This window comes from Rhinoderma darwinii, chromosome 5 (genome assembly GCF_050947455.1).
Source record: "Rhinoderma darwinii isolate aRhiDar2 chromosome 5, aRhiDar2.hap1, whole genome shotgun sequence".
NCBI classification, from domain to species: domain Eukaryota; kingdom Metazoa; phylum Chordata; class Amphibia; order Anura; family Rhinodermatidae; genus Rhinoderma; species Rhinoderma darwinii.
In genome coordinates this window covers 58,872,761-58,895,022 of record NC_134691.1, presented here as the reverse complement: position 1 = coordinate 58,895,022, position 22,262 = coordinate 58,872,761, and the positions used below count along the sequence as shown (strand labels likewise).

Below are 22,262 nucleotides of genomic sequence, written 5' to 3'. Positions count from 1 at the left end.
CTTTTTGCTGCGTTTGTGTCAAAAGGGCAGAATATATATGTTTTTCCACAGTTGCAAGACAAAACGCTGCAAACAAGTATGTAGCCGCCCACAGTAGCCCAAGGTAAAGTAAAAGAAAACAGCAAACATATAAAAGTCACCCATTGCAGGTGCAATCGTTGCCTTGGAGCTGCCCTGTTTCAGGTCCTTCAGCATTGGCCAGCTTACACACTCCATTGGAGTGAATGGAGACTAAGCCCCGCCCCCTTGGCCCAAAAAGAACGTCTCAGCAGTGAGGCCATGCTGGTGCACACTGCTCATAGCAGCAGGTCTCCAGCCGCACATGGAGGAGGCTGAGAGGAAGGAAAGGACTCCCTCTTGGTCTGCTAGATGTCAGGCAAACTGCTTGTTTCTGCAGCAGACTCATTTCTAGGGGACCTTTTTACAAGTGTAGTCATACATCTATTTGTTTTTTGTTTTGAATGTTTTTTTTAAATGTATTTTATTTTTCAGGTTTAGCTTCACTTTAAGAGATATAAAAGTGAAGAAAATGGAAAGGGGCTAGTGTTGAGCCCTGGAAAGAGGCGTGCTGTGAAGTAGAAGAGCAGTGAGTGAGAGGCCTGTCTCTGCCTACGGCCACACCACCCTGAATGCACCCAATCTCGTCTGATCTCGGAAGCTAAGCAGCGTCAGGCCTGGTTAGTACTTGGATGGGAGACCGCCTGGGAATACCAGGTGCTGTAGGCTTTTTGCTTTTCCTCACTGCAACAAGCAATGGTCGCTGTCCTCAATGCCTTTTTCCCATTGACTTTTTCAACTGCACACTTGCTTCTTTTCCTGAGCTTTCTCTTTTGCGCTTTTGAATGCTCGCAAAATCCCTGTCCTCCTTATCAGCATGGTGGCCACCACCAGCATTACTGCTTTTAATACGAGGCTGAATTTCAATAGTAACAGCGCCCCTTGCAGGACTGGGGGCACTCAGTGTTAACCTGCAGGCTGACTGACAGCGTCACGAATGCAGCACACGTTTGCAGACAACGCAGCGTAGGAAAGGGAAGCGCGCTGAAAGCCGCTTCCAATCATTCACCACCACCAGCTCACCTCCTTCCCTAATTGTTTCCCGTACACCTGGCTCCATCCCACCTTCCTGGCCGAGCTTGCTCTCTCTTTCACACCCTCATTCCATTGTTAGCCTGTCGAAAAGCCTGCACTGAGGCTTTTTAAAAGACACCCGCTGCTCATCACTGCTGTGGCAGCTGTTTCATTAGTCAACAACACCTGTCGGCTGTATTCCCTCTGCCAGCCCTTGCGGTCGTCGCATTGGTCCTTCGGAAACAGCCGCCCCCTGTTGGGCCGGAGTGGTGCTATGCCGGTATCCATGGACTGAAAGTTTCTAGGCGTGCTGCGTTTTTCCATGCCCGGCTGGCAATGGCAACCGACGCTCGTCAAAGGGATGGAGGGCTCATGTGTGCGCACCCTGAGCTCCTAATGGCGTCTGCCACTGTGCCGCAGGTGAGCGTTACCTGCTGGCGAGTCTTTGGTGCACGCACCAATTTGGCCACGTGCCGGCCAGGGCCAGGCTGACTGGGCTTTGAACAAATGAGGGTGGTGGAGAAGAGGTCAGCTGCGTCTACCGGCCACACCACCCTGAATACGCCCGATCTCGTCCGATCTCGGAAGCAAAGCGGGGTCGGGCTCGGACAGTACTTGGATGGGAGACCTCCTGGGAATACCGGGTGCTGTAGACTGTATTTTTTTTCTCGGCTGTATCTTCCTGTTTTTGTCATTTCCATCCTTCCAGGATCTCCGGCTCTGGGCCCAGTGGCTGCCAACGGCCATACCACTAGGCGACCGCACCGGCCTACTATCTAGCTGCGTGCCCCAGCTAAAAGGCCTCACTGCCCCTGTAGCCTGACACATGTAAATGATAGAGTTAAAAGAGACCAGGCTTTCAGCAGATGCCCAGGGGATGGCTTGAGCCGACGGTCGGCCAACAGAAGTAATTTCTCTCTCTGCAGAGAAGTTTGTGCAACTGACCCTTTCAGTTGGTCAGCGCATGCAGCCCACTAGGTGACTCGAGTGTGAGGAAGGAGGAAAGGGGCTGACTTCCTGCTTTGGCCTTGAAAAACGACAGGCAGGAGACTTTGGCATGTGGGTGCCATGGGGCTGGCCAGGTGTGCCGCCTAGGTGTGCCACGCTGCTGACAGTTAATCGAGCGAAAAATCAAGCCAAAGGATAGAAGAAATAGGCCCAGTGTTCAGCACTGGCAAGAGCCAGACTGGAAAGTAGAAGAGCAGTGAATGAGAGGCCTGTCTCCGCCTACGGCCACACCACCCTGAATGCGCCCGATCTCGTCTGATCTCGGAAGCTAAGCAGGGTCAGGCCTGGTTAGTACTTGGATGGGAGACCGCCTGGGAATACCAGGTGCTGTAGGCTTTTTGCTTTTCCTCGCTGCAACAAGCAATGGTCGCTGTCCTCAATGTCTTTTTCCCATTTACTTTTTTAGCCGCACACTTACCGCTTTTCATTTGCTTTCTCTCACTTGCCCTTTTCAATTCTTGCTTTTTATACAACCAATATTTCATCCATCACATTTGGGCCCAGAGGTTGCTACCCAGCTTTCCCAAAATGCAAAATGACTGACCTGCCTAGTCATGCACTGATAAATGCCCACCTCTCATATGGCAGCATAATTAGTCCCATTTGCAAGTCCTGAGCCTGGGAAAGCTGGGGCGTGAAGAGCCCTGCCTAGTTTGCCAGTGATCAATCCTCCACACTGCAGCATAGCTGGGCACATTTGCCTTCAGAGTCCTGGGAAAGCAGCTGGCTAACGTGCCACGCCAAGCTGTAATAGCGATCTGCTAAAAGCCATTTCTACTCACATCAATCCCCCCAAATTGTGGCACAACTGGGCCGATTTGCCTTTCAGGAGCCTGGCAAAGCTGGGTAACTTGCACAATGCAAGGGTACGTTCACGAGGTGCATTTTCTCTGGCTTTTTGCTGCGTTTGTGTCAAAAGGGCAGAATATATATGTTTTTCCACAGTTGCAAGACAAAACGCTGCAAACAAGTATGTAGCCGCCCACAGTAGCCGCCCACAGTAGCCCAAGGTAAAGTAAAAGAAAACAGCAAACATATAAAAGTCACCAATTGCAGGTGCAATCGTTGCCTTGGAGCTGCCCTGTTTCAGGTCCTTCAGCATTGGCCAGCTTACACACTCCATTGGAGTGAATGGAGACTAACTCCCGCCCCCTTGGCCCAAAAAGAACGTCTCAGCAGTGAGGCCATGCTGGTGCACACTGCTCATAGCAGCAGGTCTCCAGCCGCACATGGAGGAGGCTGAGAGGAAGGAAAGGACTCCCTCTTGGTCTGCTAGATTTCAGGCAAACTGCTTGTTTCTGCAGCAGACTCATTTCTAGGGGACCTTTTTACAAGTGTAGTCATACATCTATTTGTTTTTTGTTTTGAATGTTTTTTTAAAATGTATTTTATTTTTCAGGTTTAGCTTCACTTTAAGGGATATAAAAGTGAAGAAAATGGAAAGGGGCTAGTGTTGAGCCCTGGAAAGAGGCGTGCTGTGAAGTAGAAGAGCAGTGAGTGAGAGGCCTGTCTCTGCCTACGGCCACACCACCCTGAATGCGCCCGATCTCGTCTGATCTCGGAAGCTAAGCAGGGTCAGGCCTGGTTAGTACTTGGATGGGAGACCGCCTGGGAATACCAGGTGCTGTAGGCTTTTTGCTTTTCCTCACTGCAACAAGCAATGGTCGCTGTCCTCAATGCCTTTTTCCCATTGACTTTTTCAACTGCACACTTGCTTCTTTTCCTGAGCTTTCTCTTTTGCGCTTTTGAATGCTCGCAAAATCCCTGTCCTCCTTATCAGCATGGTGGCCACCACCAGCATTACTGCTTTTAATACAAGGCTGAATTTCAATAGTAACAGCGCCCCTTGCAGGACTGGGGGCACTCAGTGTTAACCTGCAGGCTGACTGACATCGTCACGAAAGCAGCACACGTTTGCAGACAACGCAGCGTAGGAAAGGGAAGCGCGCTGAAAGCCGCTTCCAATCACTCACCACCACCAGCTCACCTCCTTCCCTAATTGTTTCCCGTACACCTGGCTCCATCCCACCTTCCTGGCCGAGCTTGCTCTCTCTTTCACACCCTCATTCCATTGTTAGCCTGTCGAAAAGCCTGCACTGAGGCTTTTTAAAAGACACCCGCTGCTCAGCACTGCTGTGGCAGCTGTTTCATTAGTCAACAACACCTGTCGGCTGTATTCCCCCTGCCAGCCCTTGCGGTCGTCGCATTGGTCCTTCGGAAACAGCCGCCCCCTGTTGGGCCGGAGTGGTGCTATGCCGGTATCCATGGACTGAAAGTTTCTAGGCGTGCTGCGTTTTTCCATGCCCGGCTGGCAATGGCAACCGACGCTCGTCAAAGGGATGGAGGGCTCATGTGTGCGCACCCTGAGCTCCTAATGGCGTCTGCCACTGTGCCGCAGGTGAGCGTTACCTGCTGGCGAGTCTTTGGTGCACGCACCAATTTGGCCACGTGCCGGCCAGGGCCAGGCTGACTGGGCTTTGAACAAATGAGGGTGGTGGAGAAGAGGTCAGCTGCGTCTACCGGCCACACCACCCTGAATACGCCCGATCTCGTCCGATCTCGGAAGCAAAGCGGGGTCGGGCTCGGACAGTACTTGGATGGGAGACCTCCTGGGAATACCGGGTGCTGTAGACTGTATTTTTTTTCTCGGCTGTATCTTCCTGTTTTTGTCATTTCCATCCTTCCAGGATCTCCGGCTCTGGGCCCAGTGGCTGCCAACGGCCATACCACTAGGCGACCGCACCGGCCTACTATCTAGCTGCGTGCCCCAGCTAAAAGGCCTCACTGCCCCTGTAGCCTGACACATGTAAATGATAGAGTTAAAAGAGACCAGGCTTTCAGCAGATGCCCAGGGGATGGCTTGAGCCGACGGTCGGCCAACAGAAGTAATTTCTCTCTCTGCAGAGAAGTTTGTGCAACTGACCCTTTCAGTTGGTCAGCGCATGCAGCCCACTAGGTGACTCGAGTGTGAGGAAGGAGGAAAGGGGCTGACTTCCTGCTTTGGCCTTGAAAAACGACAGGCAGGAGACTTTGGCATGTGGGTGCCATGGGGCTGGCCAGGTGTGCCGCCTAGGTGTGCCACGCTGCTGACAGTTAATCGAGCGAAAAATCAAGCCAAAGGATAGAAGAAATAGGCCCAGTGTTCAGCACTGGCAAGAGCCAGACTGGAAAGTAGAAGAGCAGTGAATGAGAGGCCTGTCTCCGCCTACGGCCACACCACCCTGAATGCGCCCGATCTCGTCTGATCTCGGAAGCTAAGCAGGGTCAGGCCTGGTTAGTACTTGGATGGGAGACCGCCTGGGAATACCAGGTGCTGTAGGCTTTTTGCTTTTCCTCGCTGCAACAAGCAATGGTCGCTGTCCTCAATGTCTTTTTCCCATTGACTTTTTTAGCCGCACACTTACCGCTTTTCATTTGCTTTCTCTCACTTGCCCTTTTCAATTCTTGCTTTTTATACAACCAATATTTCATCCATCACATTTGGGCCCAGAGGTTGCTACCCAGCTTTCCCAAAATGCAAAATGACTGACCTGCCTAGTCATGCACTGATAAATGCCCACCTCTCATATGGCAGCATAATTAGTCCCATTTGCAAGTCCTGAGCCTGGGAAAGCTGGGGCGTGAAGAGCCCTGCCTAGTTTGCCAGTGATCAATCCTCCACACTGCAGCATAGCTGGGCACATTTGCCTTCAGAGTCCTGGGAAAGCAGCTGGCTAACGTGCCACGCCAAGCTGTAATAGCGATCTGCTAAAAGCCATTTCTACTCACATCAATCCCCCCAAATTGTGGCACAACTGGGCCGATTTGCCTTTCAGGAGCCTGGCAAAGCTGGGTAACTTGCACAATGCAAGGGTACGTTCACGAGGTGCATTTTCTCTGGCTTTTTGCTGCGTTTGTGTCAAAAGGGCAGAATATATATGTTTTTCCACAGTTGCAAGACAAAACGCTGCAAACAAGTATGTAGCCGCCCACAGTAGCCCAAGGTAAAGTAAAAGAAAACAGCAAACATATAAAAGTCACCCATTGCAGGTGCAATCGTTGCCTTGGAGCTGCCCTGTTTCAGGTCCTTCAGCATTGGCCAGCTTACACACTCCATTGGAGTGAATGGAGACTAAGCCCCGCCCCCTTGGCCCAAAAAGAACATCTCAGCAGTGAGGCCATGCTGGTGCACACTGCTCATAGCAGCAGGTCTCCAGCCGCACATGGAGGAGGCTGAGAGGAAGGAAAGGACTCCCTCTTGGTCTGCTAGATGTCAGGCAAACTGCTTGTTTCTGCAGCAGACTCATTTCTAGGGGACCTTTTTACATGTGTAGTCATACATCTATTTGTTTTTTGTTTTGAATGTTTTTTTTAAATGTATTTTATTTTTCAGGTTTAGCTTCACTTTAAGAGATATAAAAGTGAAGAAAATGGAAAGGGGCTAGTGTTGAGCCCTGGAAAGAGGCGTGCTGTGAAGTAGAAGAGCAGTGAGTGAGAGGCCTGTCTCTGCCTACGGCCACACCACCCTGAATGCGCCCGATCTCGTCTGATCTCGGAAGCTAAGCAGGGTCAGGCCTGGTTAGTACTTGGATGGGAGACCGCCTGGGAATACCAGGTGCTGTAGGCTTTTTGCTTTTCCTCACTGCAACAAGCAATGGTCGCTGTCCTCAATGCCTTTTTCCCATTGACTTTTTCAACTGCACACTTGCTTCTTTTCCTGAGCTTTCTCTTTTGCGCTTTTGAATGCTCGCAAAATCCCTGTCCTCCTTATCAGCATGGTGGCCACCACCAGCATTACTGCTTTTAATACAAGGCTGAATTTCAATAGTAACAGCGCCCCTTGCAGGACTGGGGGCACTCAGTGTTAACCTGCAGGCTGACTGACATCGTCACGAAAGCAGCACACGTTTGCAGACAACGCAGCGTAGGAAAGGGAAGCGCGCTGAAAGCCGCTTCCAATCACTCACCACCACCAGCTCACCTCCTTCCCTAATTGTTTCCCGTACACCTGGCTCCATCCCACCTTCCTGGCCGAGCTTGCTCTCTCTTTCACACCCTCATTCCATTGTTAGCCTGTCGAAAAGCCTGCACTGAGGCTTTTTAAAAGACACCCGCTGCTCAGCACTGCTGTGGCAGCTGTTTCATTAGTCAACAACACCTGTCGGCTGTATTCCCCCTGCCAGCCCTTGCGGTCGTCGCATTGGTCCTTCGGAAACAGCCGCCCCCTGTTGGGCCGGAGTGGTGCTATGCCGGTATCCATGGACTGAAAGTTTCTAGGCGTGCTGCGTTTTTCCATGCCCGGCTGGCAATGGCAACCGACGCTCGTCAAAGGGATGGAGGGCTCATGTGTGCGCACCCTGAGCTCCTAATGGCGTCTGCCACTGTGCCGCAGGTGAGCGTTACCTGCTGGCGAGTCTTTGGTGCACGCACCAATTTGGCCACGTGCCGGCCAGGGCCAGGCTGACTGGGCTTTGAACAAATGAGGGTGGTGGAGAAGAGGTCAGCTGCGTCTACCGGCCACACCACCCTGAATACGCCCGATCTCGTCCGATCTCGTCCGATCTCGGAAGCAAAGCGGGGTCGGGCTCGGACAGTACTTGGATGGGAGACCTCCTGGGAATACCGGGTGCTGTAGACTGTATTTTTTTTCTCGGCTGTATCTTCCTGTTTTTGTCATTTCCATCCTTCCAGGATCTCCGGCTCTGGGCCCAGTGGCTGCCAACGGCCATACCACTAGGCGACCGCACCGGCCTACTATCTAGCTGCGTGCCCCAGCTAAAAGGCCTCACTGCCCCTGTAGCCTGACACATGTAAATGATAGAGTTAAAAGAGACCAGGCTTTCAGCAGATGCCCAGGGGATGGCTTGAGCGGACGGTCGGCCAACAGAAGTAATTTCTCTCTCTGCAGAGAAGTTTGTGCAACTGACCCTTTCAGTTGGTCAGCGCATGCAGCCCACTAGGTGACTCGAGTGTGAGGAAGGAGGAAAGGGGCTGACTTCCTGCTTTGGCCTTGAAAAACGACAGGCAGGAGACTTTGGCATGTGGGTGCCATGGGGCTGGCCAGGTGTGCCGCCTAGGTGTGCCACGCTGCTGACAGTTAATCGAGCGAAAAATCAAGCCAAAGGATAGAAGAAATAGGCCCAGTGTTCAGCACTGGCAAGAGCCAGACTGGAAAGTAGAAGAGGAGTGAATGAGAGGCCTGTCTCCGCCTACGGCCACACCACCCTGAATGCGCCCGATCTCGTCTGATCTTGGAAGCTAAGCAGGGTCAGGCCTGGTTAGTACTTGGATGGGAGACCGCCTGGGAATACCAGGTGCTGTAGGCTTTTTGCTTTTCCTCGCTGCAACAAGCAATGGTCGCTGTCCTCAATGTCTTTTTCCCATTGACTTTTTTAGCCGCACACTTACCGCTTTTCATTTGCTTTCTCTCACTTGCCCTTTTCAATTCTTGCTTTTTATACAACCAATATTTCATCCATCACATTTGGGCCCAGAGGTTGCTACCCAGCTTTCCCAAAATGCAAAATGACTGACCTGCCTAGTCATGCACTGATAAATGCCCACCTCTCATATGGCAGCATAATTAGTCCCATTTGCAAGTCCTGAGCCTGGGAAAGCTGGGGAGTGAAGAGCCCTGCCTAGTTTGCCAGTGATCAATCCTCCACACTGCAGCATAGCTGGGCACATTTGCCTTCAGAGTCCTTGGAAAGCAGCTGGCTAACGTGCCACGCCAAGCTGTAATAGCGATCTGCTAAAAGCCATTTCTACTCACATCAATCCCCCCAAATTGTGGCACAACTGGGCCGATTTGCCTTTCAGGAGCCTGGCAAAGCTGGGTAACTTGCACAATGCAAGGGTACGTTCACGAGGTGCATTTTCTCTGGCTTTTTGCTGCGTTTGTGTCAAAAGGGCAGAATATATATGTTTTTCCACAGTTGCAAGACAAAACGCTGCAAACAAGTATGTAGCCGCCCACAGTAGCCCAAGGTAAAGTAAAAGAAAACAGCAAACATATAAAAGTCACCCATTGCAGGTGCAATCGTTGCCTTGGAGCTGCCCTGTTTCAGGTCCTTCAGCATTGGCCAGCTTACACACTCCATTGGAGTGAATGGAGACTAAGCCCCGCCCCCTTGGCCCAAAAAGAACGTCTCAGCAGTGAGGCCATGCTGGTGCACACTGCTCATAGCAGCAGGTCTCCAGCCGCACATGGAGGAGGCTGAGAGGAAGGAAAGGACTCCCTCTTGGTCTGCTAGATGTCAGGCAAACTGCTTGTTTCTGCAGCAGACTCATTTCTAGGGGACCTTTTTACAAGTGTAGTCATACATCTATTTGTTTTTTGTTTTGAATGTTTTTTTTAAATGTATTTTATTTTTCAGGTTTAGCTTCACTTTAAGAGATATAAAAGTGAAGAAAATGGAAAGGGGCTAGTGTTGAGCCCTGGAAAGAGGCGTGCTGTGAAGTAGAAGAGCAGTGAGTGAGAGGCCTGTCTCTGCCTACGGCCACACCACCCTGAATGCGCCCGATCTCGTCTGATCTCGGAAGCTAAGCAGGGTCAGGCCTGGTTAGTACTTGGATGGGAGACCGCCTGGGAATACCAGGTGCTGTAGGCTTTTTGCTTTTCCTCACTGCAACAAGCAATGGTCGCTGTCCTCAATGCCTTTTTCCCATTGACTTTTTCAACTGCACACTTGCTTCTTTTCCTGAGCTTTCTCTTTTGCGCTTTTGAATGCTCGCAAAATCCCTGTCCTCCTTATCAGCATGGTGGCCACCACCAGCATTACTGCTTTTAATACAAGGCTGAATTTCAATAGTAACAGCGCCCCTTGCAGGACTGGGGGCACTCAGTGTTAACCTGCAGGCTGACTGACATCGTCACGAAAGCAGCACACGTTTGCAGACAACGCAGCGTAGGAAAGGGAAGCGCGCTGAAAGCCGCTTCCAATCACTCACCACCACCAGCTCACCTCCTTCCCTAATTGTTTCCCGTACACCTGGCTCCATCCCACCTTCCTGGCCGAGCTTGCTCTCTCTTTCACACCCTCATTCCATTGTTAGCCTGTCGAAAAGCCTGCACTGAGGCTTTTTAAAAGACACCCGCTGCTCAGCACTGCTGTGGCAGCTGTTTCATTAGTCAACAACACCTGTCGGCTGTATTCCCCCTGCCAGCCCTTGCGGTCGTCGCATTGGTCCTTCGGAAACAGCCGCCCCCTGTTGGGCCGGAGTGGTGCTATGCCGGTATCCATGGACTGAAAGTTTCTAGGCGTGCTGCGTTTTTCCATGCCCGGCTGGCAATGGCAACCGACGCTCGTCAAAGGGATGGAGGGCTCATGTGTGCGCACCCTGAGCTCCTAATGGCGTCTGCCACTGTGCCGCAGGTGAGCGTTACCTGCTGGCGAGTCTTTGGTGCACGCACCAATTTGGCCACGTGCCGGCCAGGGCCAGGCTGACTGGGCTTTGAACAAATGAGGGTGGTGGAGAAGAGGTCAGCTGCGTCTACCGGCCACACCACCCTGAATACGCCCGATCTCGTCCGATCTCGTCCGATCTCGGAAGCAAAGCGGGGTCGGGCTCGGACAGTACTTGGATGGGAGACCTCCTGGGAATACCGGGTGCTGTAGACTGTATTTTTTTTCTCGGCTGTATCTTCCTGTTTTTGTCATTTCCATCCTTCCAGGATCTCCGGCTCTGGGCCCAGTGGCTGCCAACGGCCATACCACTAGGCGACCGCACCGGCCTACTATCTAGCTGCGTGCCCCAGCTAAAAGGCCTCACTGCCCCTGTAGCCTGACACATGTAAATGATAGAGTTAAAAGAGACCAGGCTTTCAGCAGATGCCCAGGGGATGGCTTGAGCGGACGGTCGGCCAACAGAAGTAATTTCTCTCTCTGCAGAGAAGTTTGTGCAACTGACCCTTTCAGTTGGTCAGCGCATGCAGCCCACTAGGTGACTCGAGTGTGAGGAAGGAGGAAAGGGGCTGACTTCCTGCTTTGGCCTTGAAAAACGACAGGCAGGAGACTTTGGCATGTGGGTGCCATGGGGCTGGCCAGGTGTGCCGCCTAGGTGTGCCACGCTGCTGACAGTTAATCGAGCGAAAAATCAAGCCAAAGGATAGAAGAAATAGGCCCAGTGTTCAGCACTGGCAAGAGCCAGACTGGAAAGTAGAAGAGGAGTGAATGAGAGGCCTGTCTCCGCCTACGGCCACACCACCCTGAATGCGCCCGATCTCGTCTGATCTTGGAAGCTAAGCAGGGTCAGGCCTGGTTAGTACTTGGATGGGAGACCGCCTGGGAATACCAGGTGCTGTAGGCTTTTTGCTTTTCCTCGCTGCAACAAGCAATGGTCGCTGTCCTCAATGTCTTTTTCCCATTGACTTTTTTAGCCGCACACTTACCGCTTTTCATTTGCTTTCTCTCACTTGCCCTTTTCAATTCTTGCTTTTTATACAACCAATATTTCATCCATCACATTTGGGCCCAGAGGTTGCTACCCAGCTTTCCCAAAATGCAAAATGACTGACCTGCCTAGTCATGCACTGATAAATGCCCACCTCTCATATGGCAGCATAATTAGTCCCATTTGCAAGTCCTGAGCCTGGGAAAGCTGGGGAGTGAAGAGCCCTGCCTAGTTTGCCAGTGATCAATCCTCCACACTGCAGCATAGCTGGGCACATTTGCCTTCAGAGTCCTGGGAAAGCAGCTGGCTAACGTGCCACGCCAAGCTGTAATAGCGATCTGCTAAAAGCCATTTCTACTCACATCAATCCCCCCAAATTGTGGCACAACTGGGCCGATTTGCCTTTCAGGAGCCTGGCAAAGCTGGGTAACTTGCACAATGCAAGGGTACGTTCACGAGGTGCATTTTCTCTGGCTTTTTGCTGCGTTTGTGTCAAAAGGGCAGAATATATATGTTTTTCCACAGTTGCAAGACAAAACGCTGCAAACAAGTATGTAGCCGCCCACAGTAGCCGCCCACAGTAGCCCAAGGTAAAGTAAAAGAAAACAGCAAACATATAAAAGTCACCAATTGCAGGTGCAATCGTTGCCTTGGAGCTGCCCTGTTTCAGGTCCTTCAGCATTGGCCAGCTTACACACTCCATTGGAGTGAATGGAGACTAAGCCCCGCCCCCTTGGCCCAAAAAGAACGTCTCAGCAGTGAGGCCATGCTGGTGCACACTGCTCATAGCAGCAGGTCTCCAGCCGCACATGGAGGAGGCTGAGAGGAAGGAAAGGACTCCCTCTTGGTCTGCTAGATTTCAGGCAAACTGCTTGTTTCTGCAGCAGACTCATTTCTAGGGGACCTTTTTACAAGTGTAGTCATACATCTATTTGTTTTTTGTTTTGAATGTTTTTTTAAAATGTATTTTATTTTTCAGGTTTAGCTTCACTTTAAGGGATATAAAAGTGAAGAAAATGGAAAGGGGCTAGTGTTGAGCCCTGGAAAGAGGCGTGCTGTGAAGTAGAAGAGCAGTGAGTGAGAGGCCTGTCTCTGCCTACGGCCACACCACCCTGAATGCGCCCGATCTCGTCTGATCTCGGAAGCTAAGCAGGGTCAGGCCTGGTTAGTACTTGGATGGGAGACCGCCTGGGAATACCAGGTGCTGTAGGCTTTTTGCTTTTCCTCACTGCAACAAGCAATGGTCGCTGTCCTCAATGCCTTTTTCCCATTGACTTTTTCAACTGCACACTTGCTTCTTTTCCTGAGCTTTCTCTTTTGCGCTTTTGAATGCTCGCAAAATCCCTGTCCTCCTTATCAGCATGGTGGCCACCACCAGCATTACTGCTTTTAATACAAGGCTGAATTTCAATAGTAACAGCGCCCCTTGCAGGACTGGGGGCACTCAGTGTTAACCTGCAGGCTGACTGACATCGTCACGAAAGCAGCACACGTTTGCAGACAACGCAGCGTAGGAAAGGGAAGCGCGCTGAAAGCCGCTTCCAATCACTCACCACCACCAGCTCACCTCCTTCCCTAATTGTTTCCCGTACACCTGGCTCCATCCCACCTTCCTGGCCGAGCTTGCTCTCTCTTTCACACCCTCATTCCATTGTTAGCCTGTCGAAAAGCCTGCACTGAGGCTTTTTAAAAGACACCCGCTGCTCAGCACTGCTGTGGCAGCTGTTTCATTAGTCAACAACACCTGTCGGCTGTATTCCCCCTGCCAGCCCTTGCGGTCGTCGCATTGGTCCTTCGGAAACAGCCGCCCCCTGTTGGGCCGGAGTGGTGCTATGCCGGTATCCATGGACTGAAAGTTTCTAGGCGTGCTGCGTTTTTCCATGCCCGGCTGGCAATGGCAACCGACGCTCGTCAAAGGGATGGAGGGCTAATGTGTGCGCACCCTGAGCTCCTAATGGCGTCTGCCACTGTGCCGCAGGTGAGCGTTACCTGCTGGCGAGTCTTTGGTGCACGCACCAATTTGGCCACGTGCCGGCCAGGGCCAGGCTGACTGGGCTTTGAACAAATGAGGGTGGTGGAGAAGAGGTCAGCTGCGTCTACCGGCCACACCACCCTGAATACGCCCGATCTCGTCCGATCTCGGAAGCAAAGCGGGGTCGGGCTCGGACAGTACTTGGATGGGAGACCTCCTGGGAATACCGGGTGCTGTAGACTGTATTTTTTTTCTCGGCTGTATCTTCCTGTTTTTGTCATTTCCATCCTTCCAGGATCTCCGGCTCTGGGCCCAGTGGCTGCCAACGGCCATACCACTAGGCGACCGCACCGGCCTACTATCTAGCTGCGTGCCCCAGCTAAAAGGCCTCACTGCCCCTGTAGCCTGACACATGTAAATGATAGAGTTAAAAGAGACCAGGCTTTCAGCAGATGCCCAGGGGATGGCTTGAGCCGACGGTCGGCCAACAGAAGTAATTTCTCTCTCTGCAGAGAAGTTTGTGCAACTGACCCTTTCAGTTGGTCAGCGCATGCAGCCCACTAGGTGACTCGAGTGTGAGGAAGGAGGAAAGGGGCTGACTTCCTGCTTTGGCCTTGAAAAACGACAGGCAGGAGACTTTGGCATGTGGGTGCCATGGGGCTGGCCAGGTGTGCCGCCTAGGTGTGCCACGCTGCTGACAGTTAATCGAGCGAAAAATCAAGCCGAAGGATAGAAGAAATAGGCCCAGTGTTCAGCACTGGCAAGAGCCAGACTGGAAAGTAGAAGAGCAGTGAATGAGAGGCCTGTCTCCGCCTACAGCCACACCACCCTGAATGCGCCCGATCTCGTCTGATCTCGGAAGCTAAGCAGGGTCAGGCCTGGTTAGTACTTGGATGGGAGACCGCCTGGGAATACCAGGTGCTGTAGGCTTTTTGCTTTTCCTCGCTGCAACAAGCAATGGTCGCTGTCCTCAATGTCTTTTTCCCATTGACTTTTTTAGCCGCACACTTACCGCTTTTCATTTGCTTTCTCTCACTTGCCCTTTTCAATTCTTGCTTTTTATACAACCAATATTTCATCCATCACATTTGGGCCCAGAGGTTGCTACCCAGCTTTCCCAAAATGCAAAATGACTGACCTGCCTAGTCATGCACTGATAAATGCCCACCTCTCATATGGCAGCATAATTAGTCCCATTTGCAAGTCCTGAGCCTGGGAAAGCTGGGGCGTGAAGAGCCCTGCCTAGTTTGCCAGTGATCAATCCTCCACACTGCAGCATAGCTGGGCACATTTGCCTTCAGAGTCCTGGGAAAGCAGCTGGCTAACGTGCCACGCCAAGCTGTAATAGCGATCTGCTAAAAGCCATTTCTACTCACATCAATCCCCCCAAATTGTGGCACAACTGGGCCGATTTGCCTTTCAGGAGCCTGGCAAAGCTGGGTAACTTGCACAATGCAAGGGTACGTTCACGAGGTGCATTTTCTCTGGCTTTTTGCTGCGTTTGTGTCAAAAGGGCAGAATATATATGTTTTTCCACAGTTGCAAGACAAAACGCTGCAAACAAGTATGTAGCCGCCCACAGTAGCCGCCCACAGTAGCCCAAGGTAAAGTAAAAGAAAACAGCAAACATATAAAAGTCACCAATTGCAGGTGCAATCGTTGCCTTGGAGCTGCCCTGTTTCAGGTCCTTCAGCATTGGCCAGCTTACACACTCCATTGGAGTGAATGGAGACTAAGCCCCGCCCCCTTGGCCCAAAAAGAACGTCTCAGCAGTGAGGCCATGCTGGTGCACACTGCTCATAGCAGCAGGTCTCCAGCCGCACATGGAGGAGGCTGAGAGGAAGGAAAGGACTCCCTCTTGGTCTGCTAGATTTCAGGCAAACTGCTTGTTTCTGCAGCAGACTCATTTCTAGGGGACCTTTTTACAAGTGTAGTCATACATCTATTTGTTTTTTGTTTTGAATGTTTTTTTAAAATGTATTTTATTTTTCAGGTTTAGCTTCACTTTAAGGGATATAAAAGTGAAGAAAATGGAAAGGGGCTAGTGTTGAGCCCTGGAAAGAGGCGTGCTGTGAAGTAGAAGAGCAGTGAGTGAGAGGCCTGTCTCTGCCTACGGCCACACCACCCTGAATGCGCCCGATCTCGTCTGATCTCGGAAGCTAAGCAGGGTCAGGCCTGGTTAGTACTTGGATGGGAGACCGCCTGGGAATACCAGGTGCTGTAGGCTTTTTGCTTTTCCTCACTGCAACAAGCAATGGTCGCTGTCCTCAATGCCTTTTTCCCATTGACTTTTTCAACTGCACACTTGCTTCTTTTCCTGAGCTTTCTCTTTTGCGCTTTTGAATGCTCGCAAAATCCCTGTCCTCCTTATCAGCATGGTGGCCACCACCAGCATTACTGCTTTTAATACGAGGCTGAATTTCAATAGTAACAGCGCCCCTTGCAGGACTGGGGGCACTCAGTGTTAACCTGCAGGCTGACTGACAGCGTCACGAATGCAGCACACGTTTGCAGACAACGCAGCGTAGGAAAGGGAAGCGCGCTGAAAGCCGCTTCCAATCATTCACCACCACCAGCTCACCTCCTTCCCTAATTGTTTCCCGTACACCTGGCTCCATCCCACCTTCCTGGCCGAGCTTGCTCTCTCTTTCACACCCTCATTCCATTGTTAGCCTGTCGAAAAGCCTGCACTGAGGCTTTTTAAAAGACACCCGCTGCTCAGCACTGCTGTGGCAGCTGTTTCATTAGTCAACAACACCTGTCGGCTGTATTCCCCCTGCCAGCCCTTGCGGTCGTCGCATTGGTCCTTCGGAAACAGCCGCCCCCTGTTGGGCCGGAGTGGTGCTATGCCGGTATCCATGGACTGAAAGTTTCTAGGCGTGCTGCGTTTTTCCATGCCCGGCTGGCAATGGCAACCGACGCTCGTCAAAGGGATGGAGGGCTCATGTGTGCGCACCCTGAGCTCCTAATGGCGTCTGCCACTGTGCCGCAGGTGAGCGTTACCTGCTGGCGAGTCTTTGGTGCACGCACCAATTTGGCCACGTGCCGGCCAGGGCCAGGCTGACTGGGCTTTGAACAAATGAGGGTGGTGGAGAAGAGGTCAGCTGCGTCTACCGGCCACACCACCCTGAATACGCCCGATCTCGTCCGATCTCGGAAGCAAAGCGGGGTCGGGCTCGGACAGTACTTGGATGGGAGACCTCCTGGGAATACCGGGTGCTGTAGACTGTATTTTTTTTCTCGGCTGTATCTTCCTGTTTTTGTCATTTCCATCCTTCCAGGATCTCCGGCTCTGGGCCCAGTGGCTGCCAACGGCCATACCACTAGGCGACCGCACCGGCCTACTATCTAGCTGCGTGCCCCAGCTAAAAGGCCTCACTGCCCCTGTAGCCTGACACATGTAAATGATAGAGTTAAAAGAGACCAGGCTTTCAGCAGATGCCCAGGGGATGGCTTGAGCCGACGGTCGGCCAACAGAAGTAATTTCTCTCTCTGCAGAGAAGTTTGTGCAACTGACCCTTTCAGTTGGTCAGCGCATGCAGCCCACTAGGTGACTCGAGTGTGAGGAAGGAGGAAAGGGGCTGACTTCCTGCTTTGGCCTTGAAAAACGACAGGCAGGAGACTTTGGCATGTGGGTGCCATGGGGCTGGCCAGGTGTGCCGCCTAGGTGTGCCACGCTGCTGACAGTTAATCGAGCGAAAAATCAAGCCAAAGGATAGAAGAAATAGGCCCAGTGTTCAGCACTGGCAAGAGCCAGACTGGAAAGTAGAAGAGCAGTGAATGAGAGGCCTGTCTCCGCCTACGGCCACACCACCCTGAATGCGCCCGATCTCGTCTGATCTCGGAAGCTAAGCAGGGTCAGGCCTGGTTAGTACTTGGATGGGAGACCGCCTGGGAATACCAGGTGCTGTAGGCTTTTTGCTTTTCCTCGCTGCAACAAGCAATGGTCGCTGTCCTCAATGTCTTTTTCCCATTGACTTTTTTAGCCGCACACTTACCGCTTTTCATTTGCTTTCTCTCACTTGCCCTTTTCAATTCTTGCTTTTTATACAACCAATATTTCATCCATCACATTTGGGCCCAGAGGTTGCTACCCAGCTTTCCCAAAATGCAAAATGACTGACCTGCCTAGTCATGCACTGATAAATGCCCACCTCTCATATGGCAGCATAATTAGTCCCATTTGCAAGTCCTGAGCCTGGGAAAGCTGGGGCGTGAAGAGCCCTGCCTAGTTTGCCAGTGATCAATCCTCCACACTGCAGCATAGCTGGGCACATTTGCCTTCAGAGTCCTGGGAAAGCAGCTGGCTAACGTGCCACGCCAAGCTGTAATAGCGATCTGCTAAAAGCCATTTCTACTCACATCAATCCCCCCAAATTGTGGCACAACTGGGCCGATTTGCCTTTCAGGAGCCTGGCAAAGCTGGGTAACTTGCACAATGCAAGGGTACGTTCACGAGGTGCATTTTCTCTGGCTTTTTGCTGCGTTTGTGTCAAAAGGGCAGAATATATATGTTTTTCCACAGTTGCAAGACAAAACGCTGCAAACAAGTATGTAGCCGCCCACAGTAGCCGCCCACAGTAGCCCAAGGTAAAGTAAAAGAAAACAGCAAACATATAAAAGTCACCAATTGCAGGTGCAATCGTTGCCTTGGAGCTGCCCTGTTTCAGGTCCTTCAGCATTGGCCAGCTTACACACTCCATTGGAGTGAATGGAGACTAAGCCCCGCCCCCTTGGCCCAAAAAGAACGTCTCAGCAGTGAGGCCATGCTGGTGCACACTGCTCATAGCAGCAGGTCTCCAGCCGCACATGGAGGAGGCTGAGAGGAAGGAAAGGACTCCCTCTTGGTCTGCTAGATTTCAGGCAAACTGCTTGTTTCTGCAGCAGACTCATTTCTAGGGGACCTTTTTACAAGTGTAGTCATACATCTATTTGTTTTTTGTTTTGAATGTTTTTTTAAAATGTATTTTATTTTTCAGGTTTAGCTTCACTTTAAGGGATATAAAAGTGAAGAAAATGGAAAGGGGCTAGTGTTGAGCCCTGGAAAGAGGCGTGCTGTGAAGTAGAAGAGCAGTGAGTGAGAGGCCTGTCTCTGCCTACGGCCACACCACCCTGAATGCGCCCGATCTCGTCTGATCTCGGAAGCTAAGCAGGGTCAGGCCTGGTTAGTACTTGGATGGGAGACCGCCTGGGAATACCAGGTGCTGTAGGCTTTTTGCTTTTCCTCACTGCAACAAGCAATGGTCGCTGTCCTCAATGCCTTTTTCCCATTGACTTTTTCAACTGCACACTTGCTTCTTTTCCTGAGCTTTCTCTTTTGCGCTTTTGAATGCTCGCAAAATCCCTGTCCTCCTTATCAGCATGGTGGCCACCACCAGCATTACTGCTTTTAATACAAGGCTGAATTTCAATAGTAACAGCGCCCCTTGCAGGACTGGGGGCACTCAGTGTTAACCTGCAGGCTGACTGACATCGTCACGAAAGCAGCACACGTTTGCAGACAACGCAGCGTAGGAAAGGGAAGCGCGCTGAAAGCCGCTTCCAATCACTCACCACCACCAGCTCACCTCCTTCCCTAATTGTTTCCCGTACACCTGGCTCCATCCCACCTTCCTGGCCGAGCTTGCTCTCTCTTTCACACCCTCATTCCATTGTTAGCCTGTCGAAAAGCCTGCACTGAGGCTTTTTAAAAGACACCCGCTGCTCAGCACTGCTGTGGCAGCTGTTTCATTAGTCAACAACACCTGTCGGCTGTATTCCCCCTGCCAGCCCTTGCGGTCGTCGCATTGGTCCTTCGGAAACAGCCGCCCCCTGTTGGGCCGGAGTGGTGCTATGCCGGTATCCATGGACTGAAAGTTTCTAGGCGTGCTGCGTTTTTCCATGCCCGGCTGGCAATGGCAACCGACGCTCGTCAAAGGGATGGAGGGCTCATGTGTGCGCACCCTGAGCTCCTAATGGCGTCTGCCACTGTGCCGCAGGTGAGCGTTACCTGCTGGCGAGTCTTTGGTGCACGCACCAATTTGGCCACGTGCCGGCCAGGACCAGGCTGACTGGGCTTTGAACAAATGAGGGTGGTGGAGAAGAGGTCAGCTGCGTCTACCGGCCACACCACCCTGAATACGCCCGATCTCGTCCGATCTCGGAAGCAAAGCGGGGTCGGGCTCGGACAGTACTTGGATGGGAGACCTCCTGGGAATACCGGGTGCTGTAGACTGTATTTTTTTTCTCGGCTGTATCTTCCTGTTTTTGTCATTTCCATCCTTCCAGGATCTCCGGCTCTGGGCCCAGTGGCTGCCAACGGCCATACCACTAGGCGACCGCACCGGCCTACTATCTAGCTGCGTGCCCCAGCTAAAAGGCCTCACTGCCCCTGTAGCCTGACACATGTAAATGATAGAGTTAAAAGAGACCAGGCTTTCAGCAGATGCCCAGGGGATGGCTTGAGCCGACGGTCGGCCAACAGAAGTAATTTCTCTCTCTGCAGAGAAGTTTGTGCAACTGACCCTTTCAGTTGGTCAGTGCATGCAGCCCACTAGGTGACTCGAGTGTGAGGAAGGAGGAAAGGGGCTGACTTCCTGCTTTGGCCTTGAAAAACGACAGGCAGGAGACTTTGGCATGTGGGTGCCATGGGGCTGGCCAGGTGTGCCGCCTAGGTGTGCCACGCTGCTGACAGTTAATCGAGCGAAAAATCAAGCCAAAGGATAGAAGAAATAGGCCCAGTGTTCAGCACTGGCAAGAGCCAGACTGGAAAGTAGAAGAGCAGTGAATGAGAGGCCTGTCTCCGCCTACGGCCACACCACCCTGAATGCGCCCGATCTCGTCTGATCTTGGAAGCTAAGCAGGGTCAGGCCTGGTTAGTACTTGGATGGGAGACCGCCTGGGAATACCAGGTGCTGTAGGCTTTTTGCTTTTCCTCGCTGCAACAAGCAATGGTCGCTGTCCTCAATGTCTTTTTCCCATTGACTTTTTTAGCCGCACACTTACCGCTTTTCATTTGCTTTCTCTCACTTGCCCTTTTCAATTCTTGCTTTTTATACAACCAATATTTCATCCATCACATTTGGGCCCAGAGGTTGCTACCCAGCTTTCCCAAAATGCAAAATGACTGACCTGCCTAGTCATGCACTGATAAATGCCCACCTCTCATATGGCAGCATAATTAGTCCCATTTGCAAGTCCTGAGCCTGGGAAAGCTGGGGCGTGAAGAGCCCTGCCTAGTTTGCCAGTGATCAATCTTCCACACTGCAGCATAGCTGGGCACATTTGCCTTCAGAGTCCTGGGAAAGCAGCTGGCTAACGTGCCACGCCAAGCTGTAATAGCGATCTGCTAAAAGCCATTTCTACTCACATCAATCCCCCCAAATTGTGGCACAACTGGGCCGATTTGCCTTTCAGGAGCCTGGCAAAGCTGGGTAACTTGCACAATGCAAGGGTACGTTCACGAGGTGCATTTTCTCTGGCTTTTTGCTGCGTTTGTGTCAAAAGGGCAGAATATATATGTTTTTCCACAGTTGCAAGACAAAACGCTGCAAACAAGTATGTAGCCGCCCACAGTAGCCCAAGGTAAAGTAAAAGAAAACAGCAAACATATAAAAGTCACCCATTGCAGGTGCAATCGTTGCCTTGGAGCTGCCCTGTTTCAGGTCCTTCAGCATTGGCCAGCTTACACACTCCATTGGAGTGAATGGAGACTAAGCCCCGCCCCCTTGGCCCAAAAAGAACGTCTCAGCAGTGAGGCCATGCTGGTGCACACTGCTCATAGCAGCAGGTCTCCAGCCGCACATGGAGGAGGCTGAGAGGAAGGAAAGGACTCCCTCTTGGTCTGCTAGATGTCAGGCAAACTGCTTGTTTCTGCAGCAGACTCATTTCTAGGGGACCTTTTTACAAGTGTAGTCATACATCTATTTGTTTTTTGTTTTGAATGTTTTTTTTAAATGTATTTTATTTTTCAGGTTTAGCTTCACTTTAAGAGATATAAAAGTGAAGAAAATGGAAAGGGGCTAGTGTTGAGCCCTGGAAAGAGGCGTGCTGTGAAGTAGAAGAGCAGTGAGTGAGAGGCCTGTCTCTGCCTACGGCCACACCACCCTGAATGTGCCCGATCTCGTCTGATCTCGGAAGCTAAGCAGGGTCAGGCCTGGTTAGTACTTGGATGGGAGACCGCCTGGGAATACCAGGTGCTGTAGGCTTTTTGCTTTTCCTCACTGCAACAAGCAATGGTCGCTGTCCTCAATGCCTTTTTCCCATTGACTTTTTCAACTGCACACTTGCTTCTTTTCCTGAGCTTTCTCTTTTGCGCTTTTGAATGCTCGCAAAATCCCTGTCCTCCTTATCAGCATGGTGGCCACCACCAGCATTACTGCTTTTAAAACAAGGCTGAATTTCAATAGTAACAGCGCCCCTTGCAGGACTGGGGGCACTCAGTGTTAACCTGCAGGCTGACTGACATCGTCACGAAAGCAGCACACGTTTGCAGACAACGCAGCGTAGGAAAGGGAAGCGCGCTGAAAGCCGCTTCCAATCACTCACCACCACCAGCTCACCTCCTTCCCTAATTGTTTCCCGTACACCTGGCTCCATCCCACCTTCCTGGCCGAGCTTGCTCTCTCTTTCACACCCTCATTCCATTGTTAGCCTGTCGAAAAGCCTGCACTGAGGCTTTTTAAAAGACACCCGCTGCTCAGCACTGCTGTGGCAGCTGTTTCATTAGTCAACAACACCTGTCGGCTGTATTCCCCCTGCCAGCCCTTGCGGTCGTCGCATTGGTCCTTCGGAAACAGCCGCCCCCTGTTGGGCCGGAGTGGTGCTATGCCGGTATCCATGGACTGAAAGTTTCTAGGCG

General features: G+C 51.7%; 20 non-coding genes and 2 pseudogenes across 20 annotated transcripts; all 22 read left to right on the top strand.

Annotated features, from left to right (window-relative positions):
* Positions 1–607: 607 nt before the first annotated feature.
* On the top strand, positions 608–726 carry LOC142654894 (5S ribosomal RNA). Its single transcript, XR_012849227.1, has one exon. It is a non-coding gene; the product is annotated as a 5S ribosomal RNA (ribosomal RNA).
* An 881-nt stretch (positions 727–1,607) lies between these two features.
* LOC142655042 (5S ribosomal RNA) lies at positions 1,608–1,727 on the top strand. The gene has a single exon (XR_012849368.1). It is a non-coding gene; the product is annotated as a 5S ribosomal RNA (ribosomal RNA).
* A 569-nt stretch (positions 1,728–2,296) lies between these two features.
* LOC142653881 (5S ribosomal RNA) lies at positions 2,297–2,415 on the top strand. Its single transcript, XR_012848732.1, has one exon. It is a non-coding gene; the product is annotated as a 5S ribosomal RNA (ribosomal RNA).
* Positions 2,416–3,593: 1,178 nt separating this feature from the next.
* On the top strand, positions 3,594–3,712 carry LOC142653869 (5S ribosomal RNA). The gene has a single exon (XR_012848722.1). It is a non-coding gene; the product is annotated as a 5S ribosomal RNA (ribosomal RNA).
* Positions 3,713–4,593: 881 nt separating this feature from the next.
* On the top strand, positions 4,594–4,713 carry LOC142655041 (5S ribosomal RNA). The gene has a single exon (XR_012849367.1). It is a non-coding gene; the product is annotated as a 5S ribosomal RNA (ribosomal RNA).
* Positions 4,714–5,282: 569 nt separating this feature from the next.
* Positions 5,283–5,401, top strand: LOC142653857 (5S ribosomal RNA). Its single transcript, XR_012848711.1, has one exon. It is a non-coding gene; the product is annotated as a 5S ribosomal RNA (ribosomal RNA).
* Positions 5,402–6,566: 1,165 nt separating this feature from the next.
* LOC142653845 (5S ribosomal RNA) lies at positions 6,567–6,685 on the top strand. Its single transcript, XR_012848700.1, has one exon. It is a non-coding gene; the product is annotated as a 5S ribosomal RNA (ribosomal RNA).
* An 881-nt stretch (positions 6,686–7,566) lies between these two features.
* Positions 7,567–7,696, top strand: LOC142655082 (5S ribosomal RNA; annotated as a pseudogene).
* A 569-nt stretch (positions 7,697–8,265) lies between these two features.
* On the top strand, positions 8,266–8,384 carry LOC142654849 (5S ribosomal RNA). Its single transcript, XR_012849184.1, has one exon. It is a non-coding gene; the product is annotated as a 5S ribosomal RNA (ribosomal RNA).
* Positions 8,385–9,549: 1,165 nt separating this feature from the next.
* Positions 9,550–9,668, top strand: LOC142653833 (5S ribosomal RNA). The gene has a single exon (XR_012848690.1). It is a non-coding gene; the product is annotated as a 5S ribosomal RNA (ribosomal RNA).
* Positions 9,669–10,549: 881 nt separating this feature from the next.
* On the top strand, positions 10,550–10,679 carry LOC142655081 (5S ribosomal RNA; annotated as a pseudogene).
* A 569-nt stretch (positions 10,680–11,248) lies between these two features.
* On the top strand, positions 11,249–11,367 carry LOC142654848 (5S ribosomal RNA). Its single transcript, XR_012849183.1, has one exon. It is a non-coding gene; the product is annotated as a 5S ribosomal RNA (ribosomal RNA).
* A 1,178-nt stretch (positions 11,368–12,545) lies between these two features.
* LOC142653822 (5S ribosomal RNA) lies at positions 12,546–12,664 on the top strand. Its single transcript, XR_012848679.1, has one exon. It is a non-coding gene; the product is annotated as a 5S ribosomal RNA (ribosomal RNA).
* An 881-nt stretch (positions 12,665–13,545) lies between these two features.
* LOC142655039 (5S ribosomal RNA) lies at positions 13,546–13,665 on the top strand. Its single transcript, XR_012849365.1, has one exon. It is a non-coding gene; the product is annotated as a 5S ribosomal RNA (ribosomal RNA).
* Positions 13,666–14,234: 569 nt separating this feature from the next.
* LOC142654101 (5S ribosomal RNA) lies at positions 14,235–14,353 on the top strand. Its single transcript, XR_012848874.1, has one exon. It is a non-coding gene; the product is annotated as a 5S ribosomal RNA (ribosomal RNA).
* Positions 14,354–15,531: 1,178 nt separating this feature from the next.
* On the top strand, positions 15,532–15,650 carry LOC142653810 (5S ribosomal RNA). Its single transcript, XR_012848670.1, has one exon. It is a non-coding gene; the product is annotated as a 5S ribosomal RNA (ribosomal RNA).
* Positions 15,651–16,531: 881 nt separating this feature from the next.
* On the top strand, positions 16,532–16,651 carry LOC142655038 (5S ribosomal RNA). The gene has a single exon (XR_012849364.1). It is a non-coding gene; the product is annotated as a 5S ribosomal RNA (ribosomal RNA).
* Positions 16,652–17,220: 569 nt separating this feature from the next.
* Positions 17,221–17,339, top strand: LOC142653798 (5S ribosomal RNA). The gene has a single exon (XR_012848663.1). It is a non-coding gene; the product is annotated as a 5S ribosomal RNA (ribosomal RNA).
* A 1,178-nt stretch (positions 17,340–18,517) lies between these two features.
* LOC142653786 (5S ribosomal RNA) lies at positions 18,518–18,636 on the top strand. The gene has a single exon (XR_012848660.1). It is a non-coding gene; the product is annotated as a 5S ribosomal RNA (ribosomal RNA).
* Positions 18,637–19,517: 881 nt separating this feature from the next.
* LOC142655037 (5S ribosomal RNA) lies at positions 19,518–19,637 on the top strand. Its single transcript, XR_012849363.1, has one exon. It is a non-coding gene; the product is annotated as a 5S ribosomal RNA (ribosomal RNA).
* A 569-nt stretch (positions 19,638–20,206) lies between these two features.
* Positions 20,207–20,325, top strand: LOC142654847 (5S ribosomal RNA). The gene has a single exon (XR_012849182.1). It is a non-coding gene; the product is annotated as a 5S ribosomal RNA (ribosomal RNA).
* A 1,165-nt stretch (positions 20,326–21,490) lies between these two features.
* LOC142654367 (5S ribosomal RNA) lies at positions 21,491–21,609 on the top strand. The gene has a single exon (XR_012849018.1). It is a non-coding gene; the product is annotated as a 5S ribosomal RNA (ribosomal RNA).
* Positions 21,610–22,262: the final 653 nt, after the last annotated feature.